Source organism: Triticum dicoccoides, chromosome 7B (genome assembly GCF_002162155.2).
Source record: "Triticum dicoccoides isolate Atlit2015 ecotype Zavitan chromosome 7B, WEW_v2.0, whole genome shotgun sequence".
Taxonomy (NCBI): Eukaryota; Viridiplantae; Streptophyta; class Magnoliopsida; order Poales; family Poaceae; genus Triticum; species Triticum dicoccoides.
In genome coordinates, this window is record NC_041393.1 from 628501932 (window position 1) to 628515033 (window position 13102).

Consider the following 13102-nt stretch of genomic DNA (forward strand, 5'->3'; position numbering starts at 1 on the left):
AGGTTCAGGTCTTCTGAACATACACCTCATGGTAGAAATGGCTAAGAGTAATCAACTTTGTGCTTACATAATATGCATGTACTTTGAGTGAGTGTGTGATGGAATAACACACCGTGGTACAAACAAGAAAGTGGAAGGAGCGCGTCCCTATTTGGCAACGCCCCAATTTCTTCTCAGGAGGCCTGCAATGGCGGGCCCCAACAACTAGTCCCATGGCAAAGCATCCTATAAGTAGAGCTAGCCGAATACACACCGAAGGGGGACAACTCCAGTTGAACTCATCTGGTTGAGCAGGGTTTGGGTTGTTGGAGCAGGTAGTGTGCACCCTGTACCAAAAGAGAATGTATTAGTCGAGGCCTTGCGGGCATAGCTGTGCCCAAATGTGAACAACCGAGCGCGCATTTGTGATAGCATCGGCCACAATATGATTGTTGAAGGCCCTATTTCTGACAAGTTGAACGACTAGAGGCGCAATTTCTTCCACTTTATATCCATTGATCCAATGACCACGCGAAATCAGAACCTTCTTGCCATCACCCAGCCTAATCCACCAAGCTATCAAAGATCTCGGTAGCTATGTTATCCGAGATAAAATGCAGTCCTTGCCAAGGTTTGTCCGGCTCTGTTCTTCTAAGCCATTCGCAGCGAACTCTAACAGCAATCCCGTGCGGTTGCAGATTCTTCACGCCTAGGCCTCTGGAACAAGTGGGGTGGTAGATTATGTTCCATGACACTGGGCATTGGCCACCATGAACCTTATTTGTACCCGCCCAGAAGAAAGAAGGAACCATCCGTTGATTTCCACAAACAGCCAGACTGGGCCTCCATAACTAAGATGGTGTATGGGTCTGGCTGTGAGCACCCATTTTATCAGCACAAGTCTTCGCTCATGAGTGATCATACCTTTCTGCAATGCAGGGAGGAATTCCTTCACTTGATAGAGTAGGGGTTGCCATTGGTTCTTCTTCAGTTGATATGTGTGGGTGCTTGGCTGGTAGCCGTTTGAGTTGTTTGTATTGGACGTCGGATCACGCCGTTCACTACCAGAATAAACCCCTATGGCCGTAGGCATAGCCCTGATTCCCGTCAGGATAGGCCTATGCCGACGGCCCCCGTAGGCATAGGGCCGTCGGCATAATATACGTCGGCGTATCTCGGGATGCCGTTCGCATAGAAAAACCGTCGGCATAGATGATTTGCCGACGGTGTCCGTACATCTATGTCGACGGCCAGGGCCGTCGGCAACATTCCACGCTAACGGTGGCCGCCGTCAAGTGCTGCCCATAGTGGAGACGCCACGTGGCAGAGCTATGCCTACGGCGTAGCCATCGGCATAGATTTGAAACTATGCCTACGGCTAGGCCGTAGGCATAGCCCTGCCATGTGGCGGCGTCCACTAGCTCCGTGGGCACGGCTATGCCTACGACGTAGCCGTCGGCATAGATTTGAAACTATGCCTACGGCTAGGCCGTAGGCATAGCCCTGCCATGTGGCGGCGTCTACTAGCTCCGTGGGCACGGCTATGCCTACAGCTTGGCTGTCGGCATATATCTAAAGCTATGCCTACGGCTATGCCATAGGCATATGTGACAGGCTATGCCGACAGCCAAACTGTAGGCATAGTTTAGATATATGCCGACGGCCTAACTGTAGGCATAGGCTCCACGTCGGCAACTACGTTAATTCTGGTAGTGGTTGGTGCTGTGTGTGAGCGGTCATTGGGCTGTTGACACTCATGCGTGAGTCATGATCTTTCTTGTGCCAGTACGCACGGGTACGGCTAATATATTGTCAGACGGATATGATCTTGAGTTTTTGATTGGTAAACTCGCATTTTTATTTCTTTTCTTCAAAAGGCCAACCTCCAACACAAACATTTATAGTAAAAACCTTACAAAAATTGAAAATGCATCCAAATCCTTGAGGTGTCAAAGTCATCATTATCCTATATTCATTGGTGACGCCCTGTGGGAAAAGCTCGTTGTCGTCTCTGGGCCTCTGCCACATCGGAGCAAACTTGTTAAAACTCAAGAGCTTGTTGAAGAAGCGGCCTAGAAGCTGTCGATCTGGACCAGAAGATGGGTAACCACGCTCCACGTAAAAAATTGTCCTCTTGGAGAAGAAAACATCGGAAAGGGCCTATGGAACACCATAGTTCTGGTTAGACAGAGTCGGGGAACACAAATCTCACACACTCACCAACAAAGCCGAGGCTGGTCAATCTTCGCTGGTCAGAACTGGAGCCGGAGTACTAAGACGCACAACCACGTTGTCTGCTCCACAAGGTAGCGCGTTTGAATCAAACATGTACAAAAGTCAGATCTAGAGAGCTTGATCTGGGACACACCATCTCCCACACGCCCCCCAATGACACGGAGAAGAATCATCGGCACGTGGGTGAGGTGAGGAGACCTTGTTCTATACCGACTGCAACACCATCATTTCACCATCACCAAATGAAGATAAACACTAAATCTCTTGTCAACCCTACCACCACCGGACCGAAGTCTTAGAGTCCTCTCATTCCATCGCTGAAGTGACGAATCAAGGAAGAGGGGGCCCTTAGGAATTAGGGTAGATTAGTCGTTGCCATATGCCCCCTAGGTTTGGGAAGGGAGAAGGGAGAGAGAGAGATAGAGGAAAGAACGAATTAGTAACTATTGTGCATTTATGTTTGTTACTTACTACAATAAAGTTTGATTTTTTTCCGAATTTTTTGAATATACACACCTTTATTTTGTTATTAGTTGAACCGAGTTTGAAAACATGGTTCGACATACATGAATTAAAACAGAGCACCTCGGGTATATTTCCAAAGGATAGATACTCATTCATGATAGAGTTGGTTCAATTCTATGAACTCTCATTCGAAGCCTAGAATTGGAGTGAGCATCGACAAGGTGTGGCAGAGTCATCGTGAATCTTCTTTGTATCACTACTGGACACGGCGAAGGCAACGACAATACCAGCCTTTGGAAGCACATTGTTCCTTTCTTTTTATGTGTACAATTTTTAAGCTTAAACGGAAAACTTAGGAAAAACTTGCAAAGATGCAAAGAGGATCTTCAACCGGACTTACCAAATTTGATCATTATATGTCGATGGACCAGATGCATTCGTGCAAAAGCGGGCTGCCCGAACTTTTCCGCGTGGGCAACTATGCTTCTCATTTGCAGATCATCAAATTCATACAACGGCATGCAATATAGATAACATACATATGACATACTTCAAACAACCGAGAATATAGGACAAAAGAATTTAAAAAATGGGTGATATAGAACAAAAAAGAACAAAATATAATTAAGGCTAGATTGTTGGATAACATAAATAGACTAGGACGAGATTGGGAAAGTTCTCCGACGACCACCCCTGCCTTTGCCATGCTGGCTTTGTCACGGAAGTAGCGGTCGAAGGCAACATAGGGGTCGAGAGGGAGCTGCTCGCCATGGGAGTGGGATGTGTTGCAAGAGGTACCAGACATATTCTTGTCTGACTCCAAGTGCAGACCAACGAGGGCATGGAAAACCCTGGCTTGCTCCGTCGTGAGGCCATAGGCGGCACGGGCTTGTTGCCTCGCTAAGATCTGGGTACGGGCTTCCTCCGTGACCTTCTTATTCGCGGTATGGTGTGACTCCTCAATGTTCTCTGCAAGGATCTTGTCATTGATCCGGTGGCGCGTCGACTCCTAGAGGGTCAGGAACCACTGCTTGACGGCGTGGACGACTAAGGCCTCGTCGGATCCAAACACCGGCACCGTCGCAAACATGGTAAACGAGCAGTGGCCACGACGTGCCTTCGCTTTCTCATGGCGAGCAGATCAGAAGGGCGCCCATGACCTCCAAGTGGGTATTTATGGTTGGTCAGTGTTTATATTATATACGTACATCACTGATGATTGTTTGTGATCTCATTTCCTTCGAAGGGCACCCATGACTTGGTGGTGGGCGAGATCATAATCGCATTCTCTGCTTCTACGACTTGTTGATCTTGTGTTCCAGTTCGTTACCCGAACCAAACACACCCTAAGATAGGCAAGAGGATCGAACTATATTCGAGGTGAAGAGTTGACTGTTGATGCACATGTGCACGTCCCTATACCTCCCATACCGATTCAAATAGCTATAGTTTAAGTTCAACTATAGTCTCTTGATGGTGGCGAGAAATCCTTTAAATATGTACTACCATCTGATGGGTATATATATGCACGTTCAGTAAGAAATGCGTTGGTACTGGCTACCAGGTGTGAAAGATATTTGGCAGTGCATGTTGGAAGAACTAACGTAGTTAACAATTTCTCTGACTTTTTTTTTTTGCGGGGGAACAATTTCTCTGACTGAAAGATAGGAGGAAGTGAAACGATGGGAGACTTATATAGACAGTGAGGGAAATGGAGGGTAAGAAGTGCGAGCGGGCACGTGTCTGTTTATTGATGAGCATGATAGGACAAGGTAGACATGTGTATTTCCCGCAAAAAAAGTAGACATGTGTATGTTCTACTGAATGTGCTTCACACACAGATAAGGCATATCTATATCGTACCTACTAACAAAGTAAGGTGCGTTTCTTCAATTTTTTCATCTATTCATAGCCTTTTTTTTATCCACAAGTAAAAAAGGTTTGTCTAGAATTCCGTAATGGGCTCGCGCGCGCTCCGGCCCAAAGAAGTCAGGCCACCTATTATCCCGCCAATGCAATTGTTACACAAGGCGACAAATAGTTGAAGCTTCGCACAAGGCTCTTCAGACTGTTTCTATATTTTTTAGTGTTCTGTTTCTATTTTTATTTTTCTATTCCTTTACTTTTCTCTTTCCTGTTTTTTTTTCTTTTTTCTACTCTTTATTTTTCCTTTTTCGTTAGTTAAAGTTTTACAAAAATATTCAGAACTTCAATTTTTGCTCACATATTCAAAAAATGCTCATATTTCTAAAATTTTGTTCCTGTTTTGAAAAATGTTTGCAATTTTAAAAATATTATAGTTCTAAAATGTTCTCAACATTCAGAAAACGTTGCCATTTTTTCAAAAAAAATTGGTGTTTAAAAAAATCGAGAATGTTTTTATAAAATGTAAATTTTACAAAATGTTTCCATGTTGGAAAATTATTCTTGTTTAAGTGAAATTTTCATAAATTGAAAATAATGTTTGCGTCTAAGAAAACATTTTCTGAATTTTTTCCGAAAGTTCCCCTTTTCAAAAAAATAAAAAATGTTTGTGTTTTTGTAAAAAATTCATGTTTTCATACTTGTTTGTGAATTCCAAAAGCTATTCATATTTCTAATTTTGTGAATGTTTTCCTAAAAATATACGGTTTTTTTGAAAAAATATTTGCATTTTTCAACACTGTTCAGGATTTCACAAATTGTTCCCGTTTCTGAGAATATCTGCAGTTCATATTTTTTAAATGTTCATAAATATTAATAAACCAAAGAATATTTTGAATCTGATGCCAAAGTATTTTCTTAAATATTTGTGTTGGCCATTGGTTAGCGGCACACATTTGTTTTATGTTGGTTGGCTATAAATGCAAGAAATTATGGTCATGTGCGACTAAAAGAGAATATGTTGTTTGGCTCTAATTAGAAGAAAAAAAAACTATGAACACGTGAGCGCTAAAATAATCAAAGAGAATAAACTCTCATAAAGGAGGGACATTTATGCCTGATTATGCGATGCAATTAGTAAACCATCCGGTTACACCGTCGTAAGAGAGATTGGAGGCCGCCCCGGAGGGAAAAAGGGACGAGTTGGAGACGGACCCGGAGGAAAAAGGCACGAGTTGGGTGCTCACCGTCGACCAACCCATCACTATCAAGATTTTGCGGGCTAAACATGGCCAGCGAGAAGACCGCAACTCCTTGCTCTGTCGCCTACCATTGTGGATTTTTTTTTCTTTGGTGGACACATCAATTATATTTCCCATTGCTTGCCGCATAAAGAATATCTCCCCCATTGCAACTCACAGGCATATGTGCTAGTGAAAACAAATAAGAAACATCTATGTTTCACAATCTAATCTTGCATCGGCCTAAATGGCATGCATATAGAAACAAATTAATAAGAACCGTTTACGGGAGGGTTCAAGAAAGTATCCAGATCTCCTGGACATGGATTACTCCCGGAATTCTCATACAATTTGGCATACCTAAAAATTTATAAAAAATATATGTGAAAAGAAGTAAGAATGCTTATACCATATAGATTTTTATATCACAAAAAATGAAATCCAAAATGAATTTGTTGCTCAGGACATATACAAAAATAAGATGAATCCAACATTAACATTGTTGATGGGCCAAATTCAGATCCAAATTGGATATACTACTTTTCACAACTTGATTTTTCCTTTTTATTTCGAAATATTTATTTTAAAATTAGATTTGAATTTCTGTAAGTGTTTTCGTCAGCAAGTTTGTTTTGTTTCATCACCAAGTGAGTTTTTATATTCGGGATACCTGGAGTCCATGTGAATACCTGCTGCATCCTCAAAATGATTTGTATATTGATGTGCATCAAATTTTTTGTTGGCTAGTAGGCTGGTGTTCTTGAAATTCAGTGACAATCCCTTTTTCTTTTGAAGAAACAAGATAGCTTCTTTTGGGCCTTTAGATCGATGGATCAGTTGTTATTATGGAATCACATACAGGAGATTGTTGCCCAGAGTCGGATTTTGCTGATGTGAGGTTTATCCATGAAGGTAGGGCTTCAAACTCCATGAAGATAAGAGTACTTTAGCTCTAGAACATGGTTGCCATATTTGGTTACTCGAGGCTCGAGCCAAATGATACTACTATTGTACCCACTGTTATTATTCAATAAAGCTAAAATATGTGCCATATTTTACCCCCCCCCCCTCCTTCCCGGGCCCAATTTGATGCTGATTATACAAGCCACGTGTATGGTTTTTTCCATTGGTTATCTGGTCTGGTTTCTTTCCATTGGCCGAACCACCCACCGCCCCCATCCTCCCGGAGTCGCATCCTCTCCGCGCTCCCGTCTCCACTCTCACAGCAGCGCGCCTCCACCTGCCTTACTCAAGCCAAGGCCTGACCTCTTTTAGAGGGATGGTTGGTGTTCCACTGCTCGAGCAACATTTGGTTCCTGTAATTAACATGTGATACAGTGAAAGTTCTCTTTTGACCCCGAACTCATATGCTCCCGCATGAACAGTAAAATCAAAAAAATAGTAAAGAAATCAAAAAAATTTGAGTTTTTTGTGATAAATATTGATGAATGTTCTAACTATGTGCAAAATATCTAACCGGAACGACATTTGTGAAGGTCTAGGCAAAAATAACAAAATCGATGCTCCAAAATGCTTCCAACAATAGTCTTTTTGCCCAGACCTTCACTAATGTCATTTCAGCTTGAAATTTTGCATGTAGTTAGAAGTTTTGTCAATGTTCATCACAAAAAAATTCAGATTTTTTGAATTTTCTTTTACTATGTTTTTAGATTTATTGTTGACGCGGGAGCATATGAGCTCAGGATCAAATACTCCATGTCCGTGATACAGAGTCTACAACGCCAAAATTGATGCTTGGTTATTACGCTCATTGTAACATGCATTTATTGATAATCAGTATTGTTGCCACTTGCCAGCGTTGTTATATCTCAGCTTCGTGGTTGGCGCCATCAGCTTTACTGTGAAGAAAAGACTGAGAGTTCGCTGCACATTTTGCCGAAAACTTGAATATTGGATGTTCAGCCGCACCTCCTAACCTATCTCTTATGTGCCCCAACCTCCGAGGACCCACAAAACCATCGTTAACTCCATTGGCATTGTATGGGACAGTAGCAACACTGGATTTGGTTCCTGCAACTGTGAGTTGTCCATTGCCTATATAAGCTAACCACTGAAGAAGTCAGTTCACCAAATAGCAGTTACTATTTCCCTAGTCAGAAATAATTCACGTGTGAGTCGTAACAAATGCCGTTCACCAATTTGACAACAAACTGCACCCCCGTTTTTCTTTTACATTTTAGCTGGAAACGACTATAAGATTGACGTGTTCATCGCACTGAAAAAATAGCGTTATATAGCGCCACATGCTATAGTGCGTAGGAAATTGTCTCGCTAAATTGATCAGTGTACAATGTCTTGCTAATAACACGATATAGCGCGCTATAGCATGGTAATAGCATATTTTCAGGGGTGGCATTATTTTGTATAGTGAGCTGATTTTTTTCTTGGTTCATGGTCGACAAAGCTACTTTCATGCGCACGGCATGTAGCAGCACCCAACTGGCATACATTTCCTAGTATGTATCGCAGCCGGGTTGTCGCCCTCCCTGGAGACACGGGGAAACCCTAGATTGGCGCCGCCACTCCCCCTTTTCACCCTCCCCTTGGCTCGCCGCTGCCGGAGGAGCGGCCGGCAAAGCCCGCGCCTGCTCCAGTGAAGGTGGCGGCGGGGCCTCTCATCTCCCTCGTCTGCAAGTTTGGCGAGGAAGCTGCCAAGGTCGGCACGGGGTGGGGCCATGGCGGCGCGGCGGCTCGCGTGCGCGACGCGGTGGCCCGGGGCGGCGCGTGGCGGGAAGCTTGCTGCGGCGGCTGCTCGCGGAGGGTGGCTGGCTGCGGCGGTCATGCGGGAGGTGTGGAGCCGGGCTGGCGCACCAGTCAGGCGCACGGGCGGCGCGGTTGTTGTCCTGCGCGACGGAGGTAGTACGTGGCGCGGCTGCTCGCGCGGGGCACGCGCGGATCTGGACTGTGCGTGACGGAGGGGAGGAATTGTGCTGCAGGGGCATGCGGGCGTGGTGGTGAGCACGTGTTGGGCGGCGCGAGTGCGGGTTGCTCGCTCCCATGGAGCAGTGGGCCTGCGTGACTGCGAGGGCGCCGGCGTGGTTGGGCCTGCGCGTGGATCTGGCGCGTGGAGGAGGATGGCCCGGAGGCTGCGCTTGGCTATGGCGGGGGAGGCTGCAGATCCGGGCTCGGGTGCGCAGGGTCCGGCATTGGAAGGAGCGAGGCGGCATGCGAGGGCTACGGTGGGCGTGGCCATGCAAGGGGGATGCTGCGGGCGTGTCTAGGTGCTAGGGGGCAGCCAAGTGCCGGGGGGCCTAGATCTGCCAGGTCGTCCATGGCTGGCGGCCCAGGAGGGGCACTGCCGGCTGCTGGTGGTACTCGGCTACCGCTTGTTGGAGCAGGGAGGCTCCGGCCGCAGTTGGATACGGGGTGCGAGACCCGATCTGGTTTCTGCAGGCCCGTCATCAGGGAGGCTAGCTGGTGGCCCTGCATAGCAGTGGTGTGCTCGCTGTGTGGGGGTGCATGGTCCAATGGAGGTACGGGTCGACCTCGGCCGGCTGCGCGAGAGTGGCTGCTCCGGGTGAAGGCCTAGCCGGTGCTGGCCGGCAGGCGACGACGGCGCCTGTGGGCTTCGCTATCCTCCTTGGAGGCGTCGTCGGGGGTCTCACAGCCACTACTCCCGGATCAAGTCCTTCGGGTGAAAACCTAGATCCTGCTGCAGGGTAGCGTCGTCTTCAACGTCGTCCCCTTCTTTAGGGAGCCGTCTTGAAGACTTTGATCCCTTCGGTTCTTCCTATGACTGGACGTGCATGGTGACTTCTGTGGCAACGATGACGGCGGTGAGCAATGTCGGAGATGTGGCCATGGTCATGGTAGTCGGCTCTCCTTCTCCGACGTGTCCGTGGGAGTGCCTCGACTCCTTGTTCAGTGAAGTCGAAGTCGCGGTGGGGTGCCGACGGTATACGATGACGCGTGACAAGCAGTTCGTTCGGTGATCCTCCGTGATGCCAACCTTGCCTAGTTTCCTTTGTAGTTCACTGCCAGAGTCGGAGCTGTGCTGTCTAGGATGGATTGTATGGAGTGTTGGGCTGCAGCTATTAGGGGTGTTGTTTTTTTTCTTTGATCTTCGAATTGTTTGGTCCTAGGACCTTCATCATCTTGTTGTTTTCCGTTGCTTCCTGCTATTACCAATGAATGCCAGCGATGCTGGATCTTTCAAAAAAAATATCGCAGCCGGGTTGTGCCTATGTAGACTTGCAACCAGCCGTGAGCCCCCCACGAGGCATTTTTTCGCCTACTGGGGGGCTGCCGGCGAGAAATTTGGCCTGGGGGCGGGAATTTTTCCACTCGTCTCGCCCCCAGGAGGCGAGAAGCGGGGGCCGACGAGGACGAGCGGGTGCTGGTGATCATCAACGGACGAGGGAGGAGATCGAGCCGGCGCGTGTGGAGATCGAGCCCCGCCCTGGCCGCCGCGCGCCCGCGCCCCTGGCCGCCCGGCCCAGGCCGCTCGCTCCTACTCCGCTCGACCGGGGCTTCCCGTGGCCGCGCACGCCCTCCCGCGCCCAGGCCTCGCCGTTCGCGCGTCCGCGCTCCGCCGGGAGCTCGAGCCCTCCCCCGACGACCATGCCGACTTCGCCCACAGCCTCGGCCTCACCCAGCCATCGCCTCCCTCGCCACCGCCTCCCCCACCTCCGCCCGCTCCGCGCAGCGCCAGGCTTTCCTCTACGCCTCCTCCTGCTCCGCACAGCGCCGACCCGGTGCGGGCCTCTTCCTCGACTGCTAGAGCCAGCGCCAAGGGCAAGAGGCGCGCACGCGTCACCACCAGCCCGGAGATGGTGCGCGCCACCGTCACCACGGAGGCCGACCACCGTAGCGCAGGCCCAGGTCCTCCTCCGCCAACGCGCGCTCCTCCTTCGCCCGGCACGGCCACGCGCGCTCCTCCTCCGCCCCGGCCACGCCCACGCCGTCCCGGCCGCGCCTGCGCCGCTCCGCACGGCCGCCGCGCGCTCCTCCTCCGCCCGGCACGGCCACGCGCGCTCCTCCTCCGCCCTGGCCACGCGGACGCCTTCCCGTCCACTCCCTGGCATCGCCGTCTCCCATCCCTCGCCGTCTAGCGTCTGGACGAGCTCCCGCGGTGTCAGCGACGAGCTGCCGCGGCTCCGGACGCGCGCGCGAGCAGGCAGGTAGGGCGGCCCCGGCGGCGAGCACGGCGGCAAGCAGAGGGCGAGCGGCGCGGGTGCGTGATAAAAAAGACGAGGAGAGAGAGAGAGCTGGTGTGTGTCAGGCGAAAAGAGAAAGGAGAGAGGGTGTTGCGGAGGCTGCATGTGGGCCTTTGCATGCAAAAGCGAATCGCCGGCGCCCCCAGATACCTCTCGGGGGGCTGGGTTTGGGGTGGGGTTGCCGGCGCTAAAACTTCACAAATCCGGCGAAAAAAGTGATCGTGGGGGCGTGAGTGGGGACTTTTTTGCCGGCGGTGAAAAAATGGTCCTGGAAGGCCTCTTGGAGGGACTAGTGGACATGCTCTAAACAAGCTGCAGCCATAACAAATGCCGTATACCAGATTGAAAACAAATTGCCAGTAAAGCTACTCGCGTGCACACAGTACGCAACTGGCATCACCAGGGATAGCATGGCCGCCGTCCAAGCCTGGAGCAGTACGGGAGCCTGGCTTAGGAGCACCAGTCGAACACGGAAGCGTGCCCTGGCACGGGCCCTGATGCAAACGACCGTGTGGGTGGAGGGGGAAGGGCGGCGGCAGCCGGTGGTGGGCGGCGCAGGGGAAGGGGTGGCTGCGCGCGGTGGTGGTTGGGGTGGCTCACGGGACGGGGCTGTGTGGGTCGCATGAGAGAGAGGAAGGTGGACGGGGACGAGGTGGCACGATCCCTTGGCCATGGTGAGTCAACGCCATCCCCTGGCAGTTGTGGAGGTGGTGTGGTGGGGAAGGAGGCGTTGCCCATGCGGTTGGTGGATGGGGGAAGAAGCACAGGAGTGAGAAGATGTGGTAGAATGCACATTATTCACTCATTTAGTACAACTTCATACTAAATCAGCAATACTAATACGGATCGAAGGTAGTAGTATTTCTTAGGGTCTCGTCGATTCAAAGGATTTTCATAGGATCTTTAAAGGATTAGAATCCTTGGAAATTTTTCCTACATTGTTCGTTTGATTAGTAGGATTGAATCATGTAGGATTTTCTCCTAAAGATTCATTTGTACTACATTTGACAGGAATTTTAATATCCACTCCAGACTTTTGGAAGAAATCCTTTGTTTTTCCCATGGCACAATCAAACAAACTCAAATTCTGTAGAGATCCAATGGACATGCCATTCCAATCCTAATTTTTCTCTATTCCTGTGTTTTTGCAATCCTATGCGTTAAATTGTGATCCAAATTATACCATGTTGGACTAGACGTAGTACAACTGGTGTGGGCCTTTGCGTTGACGTCGACGCGTACGAGTACAACTCGTTTACTTGTCCTCCAAGAACTCTCATGTATTGCCCTCTTATATACCCCATGTAGTCGCACTTCAGACGGTCTATCGTCTCGTGCTTGTAATACTCCTCCATTATAGTGATTGCGCCTTCGTGCGTCCGTGGTTTTCTCCCGCAAGGGTTTCCACGTAAAAATCCGTGTCTCTCTATCTCGTTTATTTCTTGTTATTATCTAACACTATGAATCAAAGAGGCCCTCAATTGTAGTGCTTCAGTCGATTCATTATGCCAAAGAATCATCCGAAAACCAAATAAATGAATATACTGCTGGCCTAGTAGGTATAGTCAACAGCAAATTTGAGAAAAATGTAAATTAAGGTAAAACGTGGCACATGTTTGGCTAATTCGGTGCGGTATAAATTAAGATTTCACTAAATCGAATAGTATCTGTCACAAACATAAATTTGGGAGGTAAAAAGTAAAATTCACTCAATAATTAAATTAAGATCCTTAACACAGTTTGGGGTTGTACTCCTTGTGGGGCCCGTGGGCGTTGGAACATTGTTTTGCATACCTGAAACATAAAGCTATACCAAAAGAACACGGATGCAAAACTAATATTGCAGTCAAATGGGTGTGGTGTGCATGTTAACTCTAGTTTGGGGTTGACCGACTGGCGTCAAATTGTACAAAAAAAGTCGGGTAAAAACTAAAAAGGCTGGCTCCACAGCTCCGGTCCAGCCTAATTTGACACTACATGGGATCCAAGGCAAGATGGGTACTAAGACTCGGCGGAACGCCATACATTGATTCTCACCGAGTCTTGCGTGACATGACTATGTTGGTGAGTAGAGTAATAGCATCAAACTCTGTCGAAGTTCGCATCTCCACACCAACTTAGCTGATGCACATTTACAAATCC